The sequence below is a fragment of the Gavialis gangeticus genome, unplaced genomic scaffold (assembly GCF_001723915.1).
Source record: "Gavialis gangeticus isolate Ggan-Ray unplaced genomic scaffold, GavGan_comp1, whole genome shotgun sequence".
NCBI classification, from domain to species: Eukaryota; Metazoa; Chordata; order Crocodylia; family Gavialidae; genus Gavialis; species Gavialis gangeticus.
Window position 1 is genome coordinate 24,230,961 of NW_017728994.1, and position 6,648 is coordinate 24,237,608.

Consider the following 6,648-nt stretch of genomic DNA (forward strand, 5'->3'; position numbering starts at 1 on the left):
CCCGCCGGCTCCAGCTGACCTCGGCCCGCAGCGACCTCCTTCCTCCGCGCGGGCGCGCGGCTGCAGCTGCGGCAGCGGCTCCTGCGGAATGTGCCGCCCCTGGAAGCGAGCGCGGCTTCTCCCCCGCTCCCTCCCGGCTGCAGCCCGAGCCGGGAGCACAACAACAACACCGCCGCCCCCAGCCCTTCCCCCCGCGCAGCCCCAGGCCGGCGGCGAGGGGCACCGGCCGCGGGGGCCTCGCGGAACCCCCCTGGCGAGGAAAAGACGAGCTCTGCCCATGTGTCTGTCGAATAAGAGAGAGACTCTACCTTGGCCGCCCTCCTCCTCCGTGGGGCTCCTCTTCTGACTCCAAAATAACACACAAAAAGGCTGGGGGGGCAGGGAGCAGGCTCACCAAGACGGGTGGCAAACGCTCAGACCCTACCGGGAGGGAAGTGGGGGAGGGGGGCAAAGCGCCCCCAGCACAAACAATTATGATTATTAATTGAAACAACCCCCCAAAAATAATCCACCCCAAAGCCTTCCCGATGCTAAATGGACGCAGATTGCAAGGACTGGTACTAAAACACAGGACCTGATCTCAGCTAATTGAAAGGTTAATCTACATAGGCTGTGACAGACAAGGTCCCTCCCCACTTTTTTGATCTGCTGCTGGCAAGTGGGAAATTGAGCTTCACCCCCCCCCCAAATAAAAAGGAGGGGGAGAAAGTTTGGGGCATAGGGGTCATCATCAGTGCCAGATGGGTTAGAGCTGGGATATACTTCAGGCATCTTGGAGGGAAGGGCTGGGATTATTGGGGCTGGGTTTTGGGGAGGAATGTGGTTATTATGAACCTCTGATGATTTTCCAGCATCCTGCAGCATTCTCTGGCTCCTTGGATCACTTGAATGGGCAGGAGGGGGAGGTTTTACATGCATCCATGGGAGGACAAACCCATGGACAGCGAAATCCTTCATGGTGAGAAGCTTCAATTCAAAATGAGGGAGTCTAGATCTGCCTGCCACCACTGTCTGCCCCCACCCTCCTCCAGTCTATATTAGAAGCAATCATTATGGAGTTGGCAGAGGATGATCAAATTTGGGATGGTTCCCTCCTCTAGAAGGCTGTGCATATTATTAGGAGGAACTTATTTCAGGGGGCAGGGTTTACTGATTTCAGTGTGTTTGGGGGTACACCCTTAGTCAGTCTTGAGTGACATGCTGAGGACAGAGATTAGTTGGAATATGAAATACCTTCAGATATTTGCTTATGCTTAGCCCTAGGTAGAAAGCATCACACTTGGCAAAGTCTACTATAATAGAATGGTACCTGCCTGATAACATATGATAGCGTGACAGGTAACTTGCTCCATTATCTTCTTCAGACTCTCAGCTTGGGTCTGAATCTTGCCAACATGATTAGCGTAATTGCATGAGCTGTCCCATAAAATTCCCCTCCCATGCACGGTGAGCAAAATGCTGCTTTCAACATTGTCTCTTTGTAAGCACTGACCCACAAAGTCTTGTGAAGTTCCTGTACAGAAGTGGGAAAAAGAGAAAAAGGAGCTCTCCACACAGAGAGTAGATAGGAAGTGAGTTGCTCTAATAAATCCCAACAGTCTTTCCCAAGAAATAGATCAGGTATTCCATGTAGATCATCAGGGGAACCAAGTTTCTATATTAATATTAAACATTAAGGTTTATTACAACTATTTTGGAAGTCAAATAATGCAAATTACATATGAAGCAGCTGCTTTGTGATGTTTTAGAGCAGTGTAAAACTAAGCAGGCTATTTACAGAAAGCCACTGGGTGAAAATGTTATTCCAGTTTATATCTATGGAACAACATCTGTTGACTGAAGTTATTTCCTCAGTGTTTTCTCTTTTGAAGTGCAGTATTTTAACATCATGGAGGTCAATTTTGTTTTGTGCGTTGATTTAGTGCTTGTTGGAGAATCATTTTCACCCTTCACAGCATTCATGTAATACTGTGGGTTTGGTTATGTTTAAAAAAAGTTTTTAAATTATTGGAAGATTGTATAAATCATAATGTGATGACAGATACAGCATGTCATTACAGTTGAAATGCATTCTGAATGTAGTATCAACATTTTCATTGTAAACTCCTTTTACAGAAGACTTATAGCTTAGTTGGTGGTAAAAAAATCAAAAACCCTTGAAACTGAAACTTTTCTTAACATACCTCAGTCCAGGAAACAAAACACCAGGGAAAATTTGACAATCTGTTAGGCCATTTTGGAGTTAAGAGTGTACTAATGTCATATATTACAGGGCTGATAGAAATAGTAAAAGTTGCTATTTTCAGATATTATTCCTAAGTTCTTCCCAATCTAAAATGGTTGTGCCTAAAAGGAAATGTTATGCAGTGCTAGATTTGTAAAGGTTTTGTTTTTTGAAGAAAAAATAATGTTCAAAATAATATACTGAAGAAATCCATGTTTTAAAGCACTTATTTGACCCAAAAAGCTCTTCCACATACTTATTCACATTCTTAATGTTATGCATATCCATACGGTTCACATGGTAAATGTAAAGACTGTACAGGTTTTTTTTCTGCACTAACTCATTCCAAAATTACCTTCATCCTTTTGAAAAGTAGACTATCCAAGTCCCAAAAACTGGCCTTTAAAAAAATTTGTTTCATATGAATTTAGGACATTTTAATTTGGAAAAAAATGTTAGACAAGCCCTAGATGCTAGAAGGTTGGGGGCTAACTCAGCTCTATTTTTATTTCACAAACACTTTGCATTGTAGTTTGCAAATTAAGTTAAATATGACATCCCTAGATTGTATACTGTTTAATCAAATACAAGCAAACCACCTCTTAATTAGAAACAAAATTTAGCACAAGGTACATATACAAATTACAAGGATGTTAGGGAGAGAAAGAAGTTAGTATAAGCAAAGAAAAAAAAATCATAATGAAGGATGTCTTTGCCCATTGAACTCTAGGCGATTTGCATGACCATAACTACTATTATATTAGCACTAATGAGTTACAGCACCAGATAATGCCCCTGAACACTGAGAGGTGTCTAGACACCTAAGGGTGAAATGTACTATATTACTCTCCCTCCTGACAAGAAGTCTCTAGTAAATACTTTCCAAGATCAAAAGCACTGCATTGTACCTACACCTAGTAGGATAGGAAGTGGTTTGATTCCATTCTCCCTCCTCTGTCAGTTTCCTTGCTTTTATGATATTTCTAATAATCTTATTATTTTTTCCTGTGAAAAAAGATATGCAAGACTGAGCTAGTGCACTGTAGACACATATCCATATGCTAGATAGTTCTGTAGTATTCTTGCACACAAATTGGAGGCACAAGTCAATGAAAGCAAGATTTTAAGGGAGGATTCCTATCACTGAGGAGCACCTTCAGCTGCTACTGACTTCTGTTGGAGTTGTGGATGCCCACGATTTCCAGAACTCAGGCTCTTGTGGCTCTGTCTAATAGAATCTTTTTAGCTGTGGGGTTACAAAACTCGAGCCTGCTGGAGCGTGGTAATTAATGCGTAATTAATATCTTGTGTATCAGTGCCCCTGCACGTCAAACTGGCGGTGGGTTGCTTTAACTTAAGCTCATTCAACAAGGTTTAGATCAGGCTTGTCCAACATGTGGGCCGCCATGCAGCCCCCCCAAGCTGTTTTCTGAGGCCCAAGGTGTTGTGACTGGAAACTAAAGTAAACACTGTACTTTAATTTTGGGGGTGGGGGAAGGGAGGGAGGGGGTGATGTGATACTGCTTCCTGCGAGGTCTTTGAATATGGCCGGCCAGGCAACTGGGTGACAGAAAGTTCATGATCCAGCCCCACATTCAAAAAGGTTGGACCTCCCTGGTTTAGATAAAGCACCCCCCTCCGTCATTTTGAAGCGCAGAGATGCTGATACGCTTGGTGCTTTAACTATAGCAAGTCTCGGAGCTGCTCTAATTAAAGCACTTCCATCCCACCCCCGGAGCATGTGTAAAAATGCCCATAGAGACAAAATGCTAGATTCAGATCTGCCTACAGTGCTTCATTTCAGCATTATGTATATATAAAAGTAATAAATTAGGGCCCAGTCTTACAAATATTTGTCAGTTATCTGTGTGTTGGAGTTCGCTGGATCAGGTTCTTAATCCCTGGTACAACTCCCTTGAACTCAGTGAAGTTACTCCAGGGATGAAATTTGGCCCCAAAGAATCACGAAGAGGATGCAGTTTCAACCTTCAGTTTAAACCACTTCATTTTACTTAATTTGTGTGAAACAAACAAACCTCAGCTAAATGTTAACAAATTAGCAGCTGCTTTGAAATGTAAGGTCTTTGTCATCTAAAAAATACACAGGGTCTGTTTTCAAAATGTATGTCGTTCACCCAATGAGTTACACTTTGAATCATCACAGTCCATTATTTTGATATAAATTTAGAAAAAAAAGTTGTTCATGTTGGCTTAATGATAGGCCCCTATTTATCTCTTTTGGACCTGTTAAATGGTGAAATCCTGACCCCATCAAATTAAATTGCAAAAATTCCTTTGACTTCAAAAGAGTCAGGATGTCACCCAAGATCGATCATCTTATTACCAAATATACCTATATAAAAACATCCACCAGGATGCTTTCTTGGCTCAAACAACTTGCTCAAGTGGCCTTGGGGACAATTCAGCACATTATCTCCTGTATTTGTGTGGCCGCCCCAGATGCATCTCTGCAGACTGAGCAGGTAGACAGGTTCTGCAGCTTTACCTCATCTTCTGGTCTGCCCCACTGCCCCAGGTCAGAGCTAAGCTATGGCTCTGGATCCCACATAGACTTTTTTCTGCTCTGGGATAACTGATCTTTCTTTTTATGTCTGACTTTTCTACAGCCGCTTATTTAAATTGTATTTGAATACAGACTTTCCCACTTCTTGGCTTAGCTAAGAACACACTATATGTTTAATTACATTAGCACTGTTTAGGCCGCACCACACCACAACTACTAGTACTACTACTAGTAGTAGTTATTAATAATAACAGATGCATACCGAAAGGTCTACAAAAGTATTTTCAAATGATGTGTTGCCCCATCTATTACATTTAACATAATTAAATTAGAGTAGAAAGTATCATCTCCTTGCCAGTTTTTTAAGTTGCTGTAGGTTTTTTAATCCTGGAAACTAAGATTTTATAAGGGAAGTGCCTTAGCTCAAGAATTATAATTGATGTGAAGCTGTACTTTGAGAATAACATTAGCTGTCATAGAACAATTGTCCTTCCACTGGGCCAAATAACAGTGAGTTTTAATAATCCCCATTTTATCACATTTTATCCAAGTATCTCAACATGCTTCACAAACATTGATTAATTAATTTAGCTATATAACAGCATTGTTTGCTGGGTGAATATTACTATCCCTATCTTACAGGTGGCAGAACTGAGGCAAAGTGGCTTGCAGCAAGTGGCAGAGGTGGGAATAGAATAATCCTAACTCCTAGATCCCTGTTCAAGTTATTAAGAAGTGCCCATCACCCTTTCCAGTTGTGTCAGCTAAGAGGAACAAACCAGCTTGCCTGTAAATTACATTTAAGCTGTAGCCATATCACCCACGACCACTACCCAGAACAAGATCTATTCACTCACACCTCCTCTGGTGATGTCCAAGCCTGATGATTAGGCAGAGAATACAAAATGGGTTGGCAACCTACAGCTCACAGGCCAGATCCAGCCTGAAGAGCCATTTGATTTTGCCCATGGATATGGTGCTTCCATGGCATTCAGAAGTGGCAGGGCTTTTGGCAGCAGTTGCCTCTGTAAGAAGAAGAGGTGGCCAGCACTTTTCCCACACTGCCATGGGGAAAAGCAGAAGTAGTGGCCGGGTCCTGCCTGCCTGGGACCTAACTGGATCATTTTGGCCTACAGCCAACTACTCAGCAGAGTCCTGAGTGCATATCCCAGTGTCTGACAGCAGCACTGGAATGTGTTCTCAGGGTCCCTTTATGCCAGCTCCTCTGCCTAATTGTGGGATTCAAGCCTGGGAAGACGACAAAGCTAACCTATTTAAAGACTTCTTTGCCTCCATTTTCCTGAGCAGGGACCGGATCAGCCCCCGCACTGGGCCCCCCTCAGGCCCCAGGGGAGGCGCACCTAGGCCAAGGGTCAGGGAGGATCTAGTCAGGGAACTTCTGGAGGGACTGGATGTATTAAAATCAGCTGGTCCAGACGATCTCCACCCCAGAGTGCTGAGGGAATTAGCTGAGGTTATTTGTGGGACCCCTGGCACGGTTTTACAAGTGCTTGTGGTGCTCTGGTGTGGTGCCAGAGGACTGGAAGAGGGCCAATGTGGTTCCCACTTTCACAAAAGGGAGGAAGGAGGACCCAGGAAACGATAGACCAGTTAGTCTTACCTCGATCCTGGGTAAGCTTTTTCAGAGAATTATCCTGGCACACGTCCACGAGGGGCCAGCAGGGAAGACTATGCTTAGGGGCAACCAAAACAAGTTCATTAGAGGCAGGTCCTGTCAGACCAGTCTGGTGGCCTTCTATGACCAGGTCACCAAATCCTTAGACGCAGGGGTAGCAGTGGACATAGTCCTTCTGGACTTTCGGAAGGCCTTTGACACTGTCTCTCACCCTGTTCTCATTAAGAAACCGGGGGACTGTGGTGTCGACACCTACACAGTCAA